Here is a 12323-nt window from a genome sequence, read left to right as displayed (position 1 = left end):
TGATGGTTTCTGTGATGAGCTGTGATGGTTTCTGTGATGAACTGTGATGGTCTCTGTGATGTGCTGAGCTGTGATGGTTTCTGTGATGTGCTGAGCTGTGATGGTTTCTGTGATGTGCTGAGCTGTGATGGTTTCTGTGATGTGCTGAGTTATGATTGTTTCTGTGATGTGCTGAGCTGTGATGGTTTCTGTGATGTGCTGAGCTGTGATGGTTTCTGTGATGAGCTGTGATGGTCTCTGTGATGTGCTGAGCTGTGATGGTTTCTGTGATGTGCTGAGCTGTGATGGTTTCTGTGATGTGCTGAGCTGTGATGGTCTCTGTGATGTGCTGAGCTGTGATGGTTTCTGTGATATGCTGAGCTGTGATGGTCTCTGTGATGTGATGAGCTGTGATGGTTTCCGTGATGTGCTGAGCTGTGATGGTTTCTGTGATGTGCTGAGCTGTGATGGATTCTGTGATGTGCTGAGCTGTGATGGTTTCTGTGATGTGCTGAGCTGTGATGGTTTCTGTGCTGAGATGTGATGGTTTCTGTGATGAGCTGTGAAGGTCTCTGTGATGTTGTGAGCTGTGATGGTTTCTTTGATGTGATGAGCTGTGATGGTTTCTGTGATGTGCTGAGCTGTGATGGTTTCTGTGATATGATGAGCTGTGATGGTGTCTGTGATGTGCTGAGCTGTGATGGTCTCTGTGATGTGCTGAGCTGTGATGGTTTCTGTGATGTGCTGAGCTGTGATGGTCTCTGTGATGTGCTGAGCTGTGATGGTTTCTGTGATGTGCTGAGCTGTGATGGTCTCTGTGATGTGCTGAGCTGTGATGGTTTCTGTGATGTGCTGAGCTGTGATGGTTTCTGTGATGTGCTGAGCTGTGATGGTTTCTGTGATGTGCTGAGCTGTGATGGTTTCTGTGATGAGCTGTGATGGTTTCTGTGATGTGCTATGCTATTCTCTGTGATGTGCTGAGCTGTGACGGTTTCTGTGATGAGCTGTGATGGTTTCTGTGATGAGCTGTGATGGTTTCTGTGATTAGCTGACCTGTGATGGTCTCTGTGATGTGCGGTGATGGATATGTGATGTGATGTGATGGTCTCTGTGATATGCTGAGCTGTGATGGTTTCTGTGATGAGCTGTGATGGTTTCTGTGATGAGCTGTGATGGTCTCTGTGATGTGCTGAGCTGTGATGGTTTCTGTGATGTGCTGAGCTGTGATGGTTTCTGTGATGTGCTGAGCTGTGATGGTTTCTGTGATGTGCTGAGCTGTGATGGTTTCTGTGATGTGCTGAGCTGTGATGGTTTCTGTGATGAGCTGTGATGGTTTCTGTGATGTGCTGAGCTGTGATCGTTTCTGTGATGTGCTGAGCTGTTGATTGTTTCTGTGATGTGCTGAGCTGTGATGGTTTCTGTGCTGAGCTGTGATGGTTTCTGTGATGAGCTGTGATGGTTTCTGTGATGTGCTGAGCTGTGATGGTTTCTGTGATGTGCTGAGCTGTGATGGTTTCTGTGATGTGCTGAGCTGTGATGGTTTCTGTGATGTGCTGAGCTGTGGTGGTTTCTGTGATGTGATGAGCTGTGATGGTGTCTGTGATGTGCTGAGCTGTGATGGCCTCTGTGATGTGCTGAGCTGTGATGGTTTCTGTGATGTGCTGAGCTGTGATGGTCTCTGTGATGTGCTGAGCTGTGATGGTTTCTGTGATGTGCTGAGCTGTGATGGTTTCTGTGATGTGCTGAGCTGTGATGGTTTCTGTGATGTGCTGAGCTGTGATGGTTTCTGTGCTGATGTGTGATGGTTTCTGTGATGTGCTGAGCTGTGATGGTTTCTGTGATGTGCTGAGCTGTGATGGTTTCTGTGATGTGCTGAGCTGTGATGGTTTCTGTGATGTGCTGAGCTGTGATGGTTTCTGTGATGAGCTGTGATGGTTTCTGTGATGAGCTGTGATGGTTTCTGTGATTAGCTGACCTGTGATGGTCTCTGTGATGTGCTGAGTTGTGATGGTTTCTGTGATGTGCTGAGCTGTGATGGTTTCTGTGATGAGCTGTGATGTTTTCTGTGATGTGCTGTGATGGGATCTGTGATGTGATGTGATGGTCTCTGTGATATGCTGAGCTGTGATGGTTTCTGTGATGTGATGAGCTGTGATGGTTTCTGTGATGTGCTGAGCTGTGATGGTTTCTGTGATGTGCTGAGCTGTGATGGTTTCTGTGATGTGCTGAGCTGTGATGGTTTCTGTGATGTGCTGAGCTGTGATGGTTTCTGTGATGTGCTGAGCTGTGATGGTTTCTGTGATGAGCTGTGATGGTTTCTGTGATGTGCTGAGCTGTGATGGTCTCTGTGATGTGCTGAGCTGTGATGGTTTCTGTGATGTGCTGAGCTGTGATGGTTTCTGTGATGTGCTGAGCTGTGATGGTTTCTGTGATGTGCTGAGCTGTGATGGTCTCTGTGACATAATGCGCTGTGTTGGTTTCTGTGCTGAGCTGTGATGGTTTCTGTGCTGAGCTGTGATGGTTTCTGTGATGTGCTGTGCTATTCTCTGTGATGTGCTGAGCTGTGATGGTTTCTGTGATGTGCTGAGCTGTGATGGTTTCTGTGATGTGCTGAGCTGTGATGGTTTCTGTGATGTGCTGAGCTGTGATGGTCTCTGTGATGTGCTGAGCTGTGATGGTTTCTGTGATGTGCTGAGCTGTGATGGTTTCTGTGATGTGCTGAGCTGTGATGGTTTCTGTGATGTGCTGAGCTGTGATGGTTTCTGTGATGTGCTGAGCTGTGATGGTTTCTGTGCTGAGATGTGATGGTTTCTGTGATGAGCTGTGAAGGTCTCTATAATGTGCTGAGCTGTGATGGCCTCTGTGATGTGCTGAGCTGTGATGGTTTCTGTGATGTGCTGAGCTGTGATGGTTTCTGTGATGTGCTGAGCTGTGATGGTTTCTGTGATGTGCTGAGCTGTGATGGTTTCTGTGATGTGCTGAGCTGTGATGGTTTCTGTGATATGATGAGCTGTGATGGTCTCTGTGATGTCATGAGCTGTGATGGTTTCTGTGATGAGCTGTGATGGTTTCTGTGATGTGCTGAGCTGTGATGGTTTCTGTGATGTGCTGAGCTGTGATGGTTTCTGTGATGTGCTGAGCTGTGATTGTTTCTGTGATGTGCTGAGCTGTGATTGTTTCTGTGATGTGCTGAGCTGTGATGGTTTCTGTGATGTGCTGAGCTGTGATGGTTTCTGTGATGTGCTGAGCTGTGATGGCCTCTGTGATGTGCTGAGCTGTGATGGTTTCTGTGCTGAGCTGTGATGTTTTCTGTGCTGAGCTGTGATGGATTCTGTGATGTGCTGAGCTGTGATGGTCTCTGTGATGTGCTGAGCTGTGATGGTCTCTGTGATGTGCTGAGCTGTGATGGTTTCTGTGATGTGCTGAGCTGTGATGGTCTCTGTGATGCGCTGAGCTGTGATGGTCTCTGTGATGTGCTGAGCTGTGATGGTTTCTGTGATGTGCTGAGCTGTGATGGTTTCTGTGATGTGCTGAGCTGTGATGGTTTCTGTGATGAGTTGTGATGGTTTCTGTGATGTGCTGAGCTGTGATGGTTTCTGTGATGTGCTGAGCTGTGATGGTCTCTGTGATGCGCTGAGCATGTGATGGTCTTTGTGATGTGCTGAGCTGTGATGGTTTCTGTGATGAGCTGTGATGGTTTCTGTGATGTGATGAGCTGTGATGGTTTCTGTGATGTGCTGAGCTGTGATGGTTTCTGTGATGTGCTGAGCTGTGATTGTTTCTGTGATGTGCTGAGCTGTGATGGTTTCTGTGCTGAGTTGTGATGGTTTCTGTGATGCGCTGTGAAGGTGTCTGTGATGTGCTGATCTTGATGCTTTCGGTGATGAACTGTGATGCTTTCAGTGATGATCTGTGATCGATTCTGTGATGTGCTGAGCTGTGATGGTTTCTGTGCTGATCTGTGAGGTTTTCTGTGCTGAGCTGTGATGGATTCTGTGATGTGCTGTGCTATTCTCTGTGATGTGCTGAGCTGTGATGGTTTCTGTGATGTGCTGAGCTGTGATGGTTTCTGTGATGTGCTGAGCTGTGATCGTTTCTGTGATGTGCTGAGCATTGATTGTTTCTGTGATGTGCTGAGCTGTGATGGTTTCTGTGCTGAGTTGTGATGGTTTCTGTGATGAGCTGTGAATGTCTTTGTGATGTTGTGAGCTGTGATGGTTTCTTTGATGTGATGAGCTGTGATGGTTTCTGTGATGTGCTGAGCTGTGATGGTTTCTGTGATGTGCTGAGCTGTGATGGTTTCTGTGATGTGATGAGCTGTGATGGTTTCTGTGATGTGCTGAGCTGTGATGGTTTCTGTGATGTGCTGAGCTGTGATGGTTTCTGTGATGAGCTGTGATGGTTTCTGTGACGTGGTGTGATGGATTCTGTGATGTGCTGAGCTGTGATGGTTTCTGTGATGAGCTGTGATGGTTTCTGTGATGAGCTGTGATGGTCTCTGTGATGTGCTGAGCTGTGATGGTTTCTGTGATGTGCTGAGCTGTGATGGTTTCTGTGATGTGCTGAGCAATGATTGTTTCTGTGATGTGCTGAGCGATGATTGTTTCTGTGATGTGCTGAGCTGTGATCGTTTCTGTGATGTGCTGAGCTGTGATGGTTTCTGTGATGTGCTGAGCTGTGATGGTTTCTGTGATGTGCTGAGCTGTGATGGTTTCTGTGATGAGCTGTGATGGTTTCTGTGATGTGCTGAGCTGTGATGGTTTCTGTGATGTGCTGAGCATTGATTGTTTCTGTGATGTGCTGAGCTGTGATGGTTTCTGTGATGTGCTGAGCTGTGATGGTTTCTGTGATGAGCTGTGATGGTTTCTGTGATGTGCTGAGCTGTGATGGTTTCTGTAATGTGATGAGCTGTGATGGTTTCTGTGATGTGCTGAGCTGTGATGGTCTCTGTGATGTGCTGAGCTGTGATGGTCTCTGTGACATAATGAGCTGTGATGGTTTCTGTGATGAGCTGTGAAGGTCTCTGTGATGTGCTGAGCTGTGATGGTTTCTGTGATGTGCTGAGCTGTGATGGTTTCTGTGATGTGCTGAGCTGTGATGGTTTCTGTGATGTGCTGAGCTGTGATGGTCTCTGTGATGTGATGAGCTGTGATGGTGTCTGTGATGTGCTGAGCTGTGATGGCCTCTGTGATGTGCTGAGCTGTGATGGTTTCTGTGATGTGCTGAGCTGTGATGGTTTCTGTGATGTGCTGAGCTATGATTGTTTCTGTGATGTGCTGAGCTGTGATGGTTTCTGTGCTGAGTTGTGATGGTTTCTGTGATGAGCTGTGATGGTTTCTGTGATGTGCTGTGCTATTCTCTGTGATGTGCTGAGCTGTGATGGTTTCTGTGATGTGCTGAGCTGTGATGGTCTCTGTGATGTGCTGAGCTGTGATGGTTTCTGTGATGTGCTGAGCTGTGATGGTCTCTGTGATGTGCTGAGCTGTGATGGTCTCTGTGATGTGCTGAGCTGTGATGGTTTCTGTGATGTGCTGAGCTATGATTGTTTCTGTGATGTGCTGAGCTGTGATGGAATCTGTGCTGAGCCGTGATGGTTTCTGTGATGTGCTGTGATGCGATCTGAGATGTGATGTGATGGTCTCCATGATATGCTGAGCTGTGATGGTATCTGTGATACACTGAGCTGTGACGGTCTCTGTGATGTGCTGAGCTGTGATTGTTTCTGTGATATGTTGAGCTGTGATGGACTCTGTGATGTGATGAGCTGTGATGGTTTCTGTGATGTGCTGAGCTGTGATGGTCTCTGTGATGTGCTGAGCTGTGATGGTTTCTGTGATGTGCTGAGCTGTGATGGTTTCTGTGATGTGATGAGCTGTGATGGTGTCTGTGATGTGCTGAGCTGTGATGGTTTCTGTGATGTGCTGAGCTGTGATGGTATCTGTGCTGAGATGTGATGGTTTCTGTGATGAGCTGTGAAGGTCTCTATGATGTGCTGAGCTGTGATGGCCTCTGTGGTGTGCTGAGCTGTGATGGTTTCTGTGATGTGCTGAGCTGTGATGGTCTCTGTGATGTGCTGAGCTGTGATGGTTTCTGTGATGTGCTGAGCTGTGATGGTTTCTGTGATGTGCTGAGCTGTGATGGTTTCTGTGATGTGCTGAGCTGTGATGGTTTCTGTGATGTGCTGAGCTGTGATGGTTTCTGTGATGTGCTGAGCTGTGATGGTTTCTGTGATGAGCTGTGATGGTTTCTGTGATGTGCTGTGATGTTCTCTGTGATGTGCTGAGCTGTGATGGTTTCTGTGATGTGCTGAGCTGTGATGGTTTCTGTGATGTGCTGAGCTGTGATGGTCTCTGTGATGTGCTGAGCTGTGATGGTTTCTGTGATGTGCTGAGCTGTGATGGTTTCTGTGATGTGCTGAGCTGTGATGGTTTCTGTGATGTGCTGAGCTGTGATGGTTTCTGTGATGTGCTGAGCTGTGATGGTTTCTGTGCTGAGCTGTGATGGTTTCTGTGCTGAGATGTGATGGTTTCTGTGATGATCTGTCAAGGTCTCTATAATATGCTGAGCTGTGATGGCCTCTGTGGTGTGCTGAGCTGTGATGGTTTCTGTGATGTGCTGAGCTGTGATGGTCTCTGTGATGTGCTGAGCTGTGATGGTCTCTGTGATGTGCTGAGCTGTGATGGTTTCTGTGATGTGCTGAGCTGTGATGGTTTCTGTGATGTGCTGAGCTGTGATGGTTTCTGTGATGAGTTGTGATGTTTTCTGTGATGCGCTGTGATGGTGTCTGTGATGTGCTGAGCTGTGATGGTCTCTGTGATGTGCTGAGCTGTGATGGTTTCTGTGATGTGCTGAGCTGTGATGGTTTCTGTGATGAGCTGTGATGGTTTCTGTGATGTGCTGTGATAGCTTCTGTGATGTGCTGAGCTGTGATGGTTTCTGTGATGTGCTGAGCTGTGATGGTTTCTGTGATGTGCTGAGCTGTGATTGTTTCTGTGATGTGCTGAGCTGTGATGGATTCTGTGCTGAGCTGTGATTGTTTCTGTGCAGAGTTGTGATGGTTTCTGTGATGTGCTGAGCTGTGATGGTCTCTGTGATGTCATGAGCTGTGATGGTTTCTGTGATGTGCTGAGCTGTGATTGTTTCTGTGATGTGCTGAGCTGTGATGGTTTCTGTGCTGAGCTGTGATGGTTTCTGTGATGTGCTGAGCTGTGATGGTTTCTGTGATGTGCTGAGCTGTGATGGTTTCTGTGATGTGCTGAGCTATGATTGTTTCTGTGATGTGCTGAGCTGTGATGGTTTCTGTGCTGAGTTGTGATGGTTTCTGTGATGCGCTGTGAAGGTTTCTGTGATGTGCTGAGCTGTGATGGTTTCTGTGATGTGATGAGCTGTGATGGTGTCTGTGATGTGATGAGCTGTGATGGTTTCTGTGATGTGCTGAGCTGTGATGGTTTCTGTGATGTGATGAGCTGTGATGGTGGCTGTGATGTGCTGAGCTGTGATGGTTTCTGTGATGTGCTGAGCTGTGATGGTTTCTGTGATGTGATGAGCTGTGATGGTTTCTGTGATGTGCTGAGCTGTGATGGTTTCTGTGATGTGATGAGCTGTGATGGTTTCTGTGATGTGCTGAGCTGTGATGGTTTCTGTGATGTGCTGAGCTGTGATGGTGGCTGTGATGTACTGAGCTGTGATGGTGTCTGTGATGTGTTGAGCTGTGATAGTTTCTGTGATGAGCTGTGATGGTTCCTGTGACTTGGTGTGATGGATTCCGTGAGGTGTTGAGCTGTGATGGTTTCTATGATGAGCTGTGATGGTTTCTGTGATGAGCTGTGAAGTTCTCTGTGATTCTCTAAGCTGTGATGGTTTCTGTGATGAGCCACGATAATTTCTATGCTGAGCTGCGATGGTTTCTGTGATGTGCTGAGCTGTGATGGTTTCTGTGATGTGCTGAGCTGTGATGGTTTCTGTGATGTGCTGAGCTGTGATGGTTTCTGTGATGTGCTGAGCTGTGATGGTTTCTGTGATGTGCTGAGCTGTGATGATTTCTGTGATGAGCTGTGATGGGCTCTGTGATGTGCTGAGCTGTGATGGTTTCTGTGATGTGTTGAGCAGTGATGGTCTCTGTGATGTGCTGAGCTGTGATGGTTTCTGTGATACGCTGAGCTATGATTGTTCCTGTGATGTGCTGAGCTGTGATGGAATCTGTGCTCAGCCGTGATGATTTCTGTGATGAGCTGTGATGGTTTCTGTGATGTGCTGTGATGCGATCTGAGATGTGATGTGATGGTCTCCGTGATATGCTGAGCTGTGATGGTCTCTATGATGTGCTGAGCTGTGATGATCTCTGTGACATCATGCGTTGTGATGGTTTCTGTGATGAGCTGTGAAGGTCTCTGTGATGCACTGAGCTGTGATGGTTTCTGTAATGTGCTGAGCTGTGATGGTCTCTGTGATGTGATGAGCTGTGATGGTTTCTGTGATGTGCTGAGCTATGATAGCTTCTGTGATGTGATGAGCTGTGATGGTGTCTGTGATGTGCTGAGCTGTGAGGGCCTCTGTGATGTGCTGAGCTGTGATGGTTTCTGTGATGTGCTGAGCTGTGGTGGTTTCTGTGATGTGCTGAGCTATGATTGTTTCTGTGATGTGCTGAGCTGTGATGGTTACTGTGCTGAGTTGTGATGGTTTATGTGATGAGCTGTGATGGGTTCTGCGATGTGCTGTGCTATTCTCTGTGATGTGCTGAGCTGTGATCGTTTCTGTGATGTGCTGAGCATTGATTGTTTCTGTGATGTGCTGAGCTGCGATGGTTTCTGTGCTGAGTTGTGATGTTTTCTGTGATGTGCTGTGATGGGATCTGTGATGTGATGTGATGGTCTCTGTGATATGCTGAGCAGTGATGGTATCTGTGATATGCTGAGCTGTGATGGTTTCTGAAAGGCGCTGAGTTGTGATGGTTTCCGTGATGCGCTGAGCTGTAATGGTCTCTGTGATGTGCTGAGCTCTGATGGCCTCTGTGACGTGCTGAGCTGTGATGGTTTCTGTGATGTGCTCACCTATGATTGTTTCTGCAATCTGCTGAGCTTTGATGGTTTCTGTGATGTGTTGAGCTGTAATGGTTCTGTGATGAGCTGTGATGTATTCCGTGATGAGCTGTGATGGTCTCTGTGATGTGCTGTGGTATGATGGTCTCTGTGATGTGATGAGCTGTGGTGGTTTCTGTGATGTGATGAGCTGTGATGGTCTCTGTGATGTCATGCGATTTCATGGTTTCTGTGATGAGCTGTGATGGTGTCTGTGATGTGCTGAGCTGTGATGGTTTCTGTGATGTGCTGAGCTGTGATGGTTTCTGTGATGTGCTGAGCTGTGATGGTTTCTGTGATGTGCTGAGCTGTGATGGTTTCTGTGATGTGCTGAGCTGTGATGGTTTCTGTGATGTGCTGAGCGATGATTGTTTCTGTGATGTGCTGAGCTGTGATCGTTTCTGTGCTGAGCTGTGATGGTTTCTGTGATGAGCTGTGATGGTCTCTGTGATGTGCTGAGCTGTGATGGTTTCTGTGATGTGCTGAGCTGTGATGGTTTCTGTGATGTGCTGAGCTGTGATGGTTTCTGTGATGTGCTGAGCTGTGATTGTTTCTGTGATGTGCTGAGCTGTGATGGTTTCTGTGCTCAGCCGTGATGATTTCTGTGATGAGCTGTGATGGTTTCTGTGATGTGCTGTGATGCGATCTGAGATGTGATGTGATGGTCTCCGTGATATGCTGAGCTGTGATGATCTCTGTGACATCATGCGTTGTGTTGGTTTCTGTGATGAGCGGTGAAGGTCTCTGTGATGCACTGAGCTGTGATGTTTTCTGTAATGTGCTGAGTTGTGATGGTCTCTGTGATGTGATGAGCTGTGATGGCTTCTGTGATGTGCTGAGTTATGATAGCTTGTGTGATGTGATGAGCTGTGATGGTTTCTGTGATGTCCTGAGCTATGATTGTTTCTGTGATGTGATGAGCTGTGATGGTTTCTGTGCTGAGTTGTGATGGTTCTGTGATGAGCTGTGTTGGGTTCTGCGATGTGCTGTGCTATTCTCTGTGATGTGCTGAGCTGTGATCGTTTCTGTGATGTGCTGAGCATTGATTGTTTCTGTGATGTGCTGAGCTGTGATGGTTTCTGTGCTGAGTTGTGATGGTTTCTGTGATGAGCTGTGATGGGATCTGTGATGTGATGTGATGGTCTCCGTGATATGCTGAGCAGTGATGGTATCTGTGATATGCTGAGCTGTGATGGTTTCTGTGATGTGCTGAGCTGTGATGGTTTCTGTGATGCGCTGAGCTGTGATGGTCTCTGTGATGTGCTGAGCTGTGATGGTTTCTGTGATGTGCTGAGCTGTGATGGTTTCTGTGATGTGCTCAGCTATGATTGTTTCTGTGATGTGCTGAGCTGTGATGGTTTCTGTGATGTGCTGAGCTGTGATGGTTTCTGTGATGAGCTGTGATGTATTCTGTGATGAGCTGTGATGGTTTCTGTGATGTGCTGAGCTGTGATGGTTTCTGTGATGAGCTGTGATAGTTTCTATGCTGAGCTGTGATGGTTTCTGTGATGTGCTGAGCTGTGATGGTCTCTGTGATGTGCTGAGCTGTGATGGTCTCTGTGATGTGCTGAGCTGTGATGGTTTCTGTGATGTGCTGAGCTGTGACTGTTTCTGTGTTGTGCTGACCCTTGATTGTTTCTGTGATGCGCTGAGCTTTGATGGTTTCTGTGATGTGTTGAGCTGTGATGGTTTCTGTGATGAGCTGTGATGGTCTCTGTGATGTGCTGAGCTGTGATGGTTTCTGTGATGTGATGAGCTGTGATGGTCTCTATGATGTCATGAGCTGTGATGGTCTCTGTGTTGAAATGCGCTGTGATGGTTTCTGTGATGAGCTGTGATGGCGTCTGTGATGTGCTGAGCTGTGATGGTTTCTGTGATGTGCTGAGCTGTGATGGTTTCTGTGATGTGCTGAGCTGTGATGGTCTCTGTGATGTGCTGAGCTGTGATGGTTTCTGTGATGTGCTGAGCTGTGATGGTTTCTGTGATGTGCTGAGCTGTGATGGTGTCTGTATTGTGCTGAGCTGTGATGGCCTCTGTGATGTGTTGAGCTGTGATGGTTTCTGTGCTGAGCTGTGATGGTATCTGTGCTGAGATGTGATGGTTTCTGTGATGAGCTGTGAAGGTCTCTATAATGTGCTGAGCTGTGATGGCCTCTGTGATGTGCTGAGCTGTGATGGTTTCTGTGATGTGCTGAGCTGTGATGGTCTCTGTGATGTGCTGAGCTGTGATGGTTTCTGTGATGTGCTGAGCTGTGATGGTTTCTGTGATGTGCTGAGCTGTGATGGTTTCTGTGATGTGCTGAGCTGTAATGGTTTCTGTGATGAGTTGCGACGTATTCTGTGATGCGCTGTGGTGGTGTCTGCGATGTGCTGAGCTATGATGGTCTCTATGATGCACTGAACTGTGATGGTGTCTCTCATGTGCTGAGCTGTGATGGTTTCTCTGATGAGCTGTGATGTTTTCTGTGATGCGCTGTGATGGGATCTGTGATGTGATGTGATGGTCTCTGTGATATGCTGAGCTGTGATGGTTTCTGTGATGTGCTGAGCTGTGATGGTTTCTGTGATGTGATGAGCTGTGATGGTTTCTGTGATGTGCTGAGCTGTGATGGTTTCTGTGATGTGCTGAGCTGTGATGGTTTCTGTGCTGAGTTGTGATGGTTTCTGTGATGCGCTGTGAAGGTCTCTGTGATGTGCTGAGCTGTGATGGTTTCGTTGATGAACTGTGATGCTTTCAGTGATGATCTGTGATGGATTCTGTGATGTGCTGAGCTGTGATGGTTTCTGTGATGAGCTGTGATGTTTTCTGTGATGAGCTGTGATGGTTTCTGTGATGTGCTGTGCTATTCTCTGTGATGTGCTGAGCTGTGATGGTTTCTGTGATATGATGAGCTGTGATGGTCTCTGTGATGTCATGAGCTGTGATGGTTTCTGTGATGTGCTGAGCTGTGATGGTTTCTGTGATGTGATGAGCTGTGATGGTTTCTGTGCTGAGTTGTGATGGTTTCTGTGATGTGATGAGCTGTGATGGTTTCTGTGATGTGCTGAGCTGTGATGGTTTCTGTGATGTGCTGAGCTGTGATGGTTTCTGTGATGTGCTGAGCTGTGATGGTTTCTGTGATGTGCTGAGCTGTGATGGTTTCTGTGATGAGCTGTGATGGTTTCTGTGACGTGGTGTGATGGATTCTGTGATGTGCTGAGCTGTGATGGTTTCTGTGATGAGCTGTGATGGTTTCTGTGATGAGCTGTGAAGTTCTCTGTGATGTGC

The sequence above is a fragment of the Mobula hypostoma genome, chromosome 24, assembly GCF_963921235.1.
Source record: "Mobula hypostoma chromosome 24, sMobHyp1.1, whole genome shotgun sequence".
NCBI classification, from domain to species: Eukaryota; Metazoa; Chordata; class Chondrichthyes; order Myliobatiformes; family Myliobatidae; genus Mobula; species Mobula hypostoma.
This window is presented reverse-complemented; position numbering follows the sequence as displayed.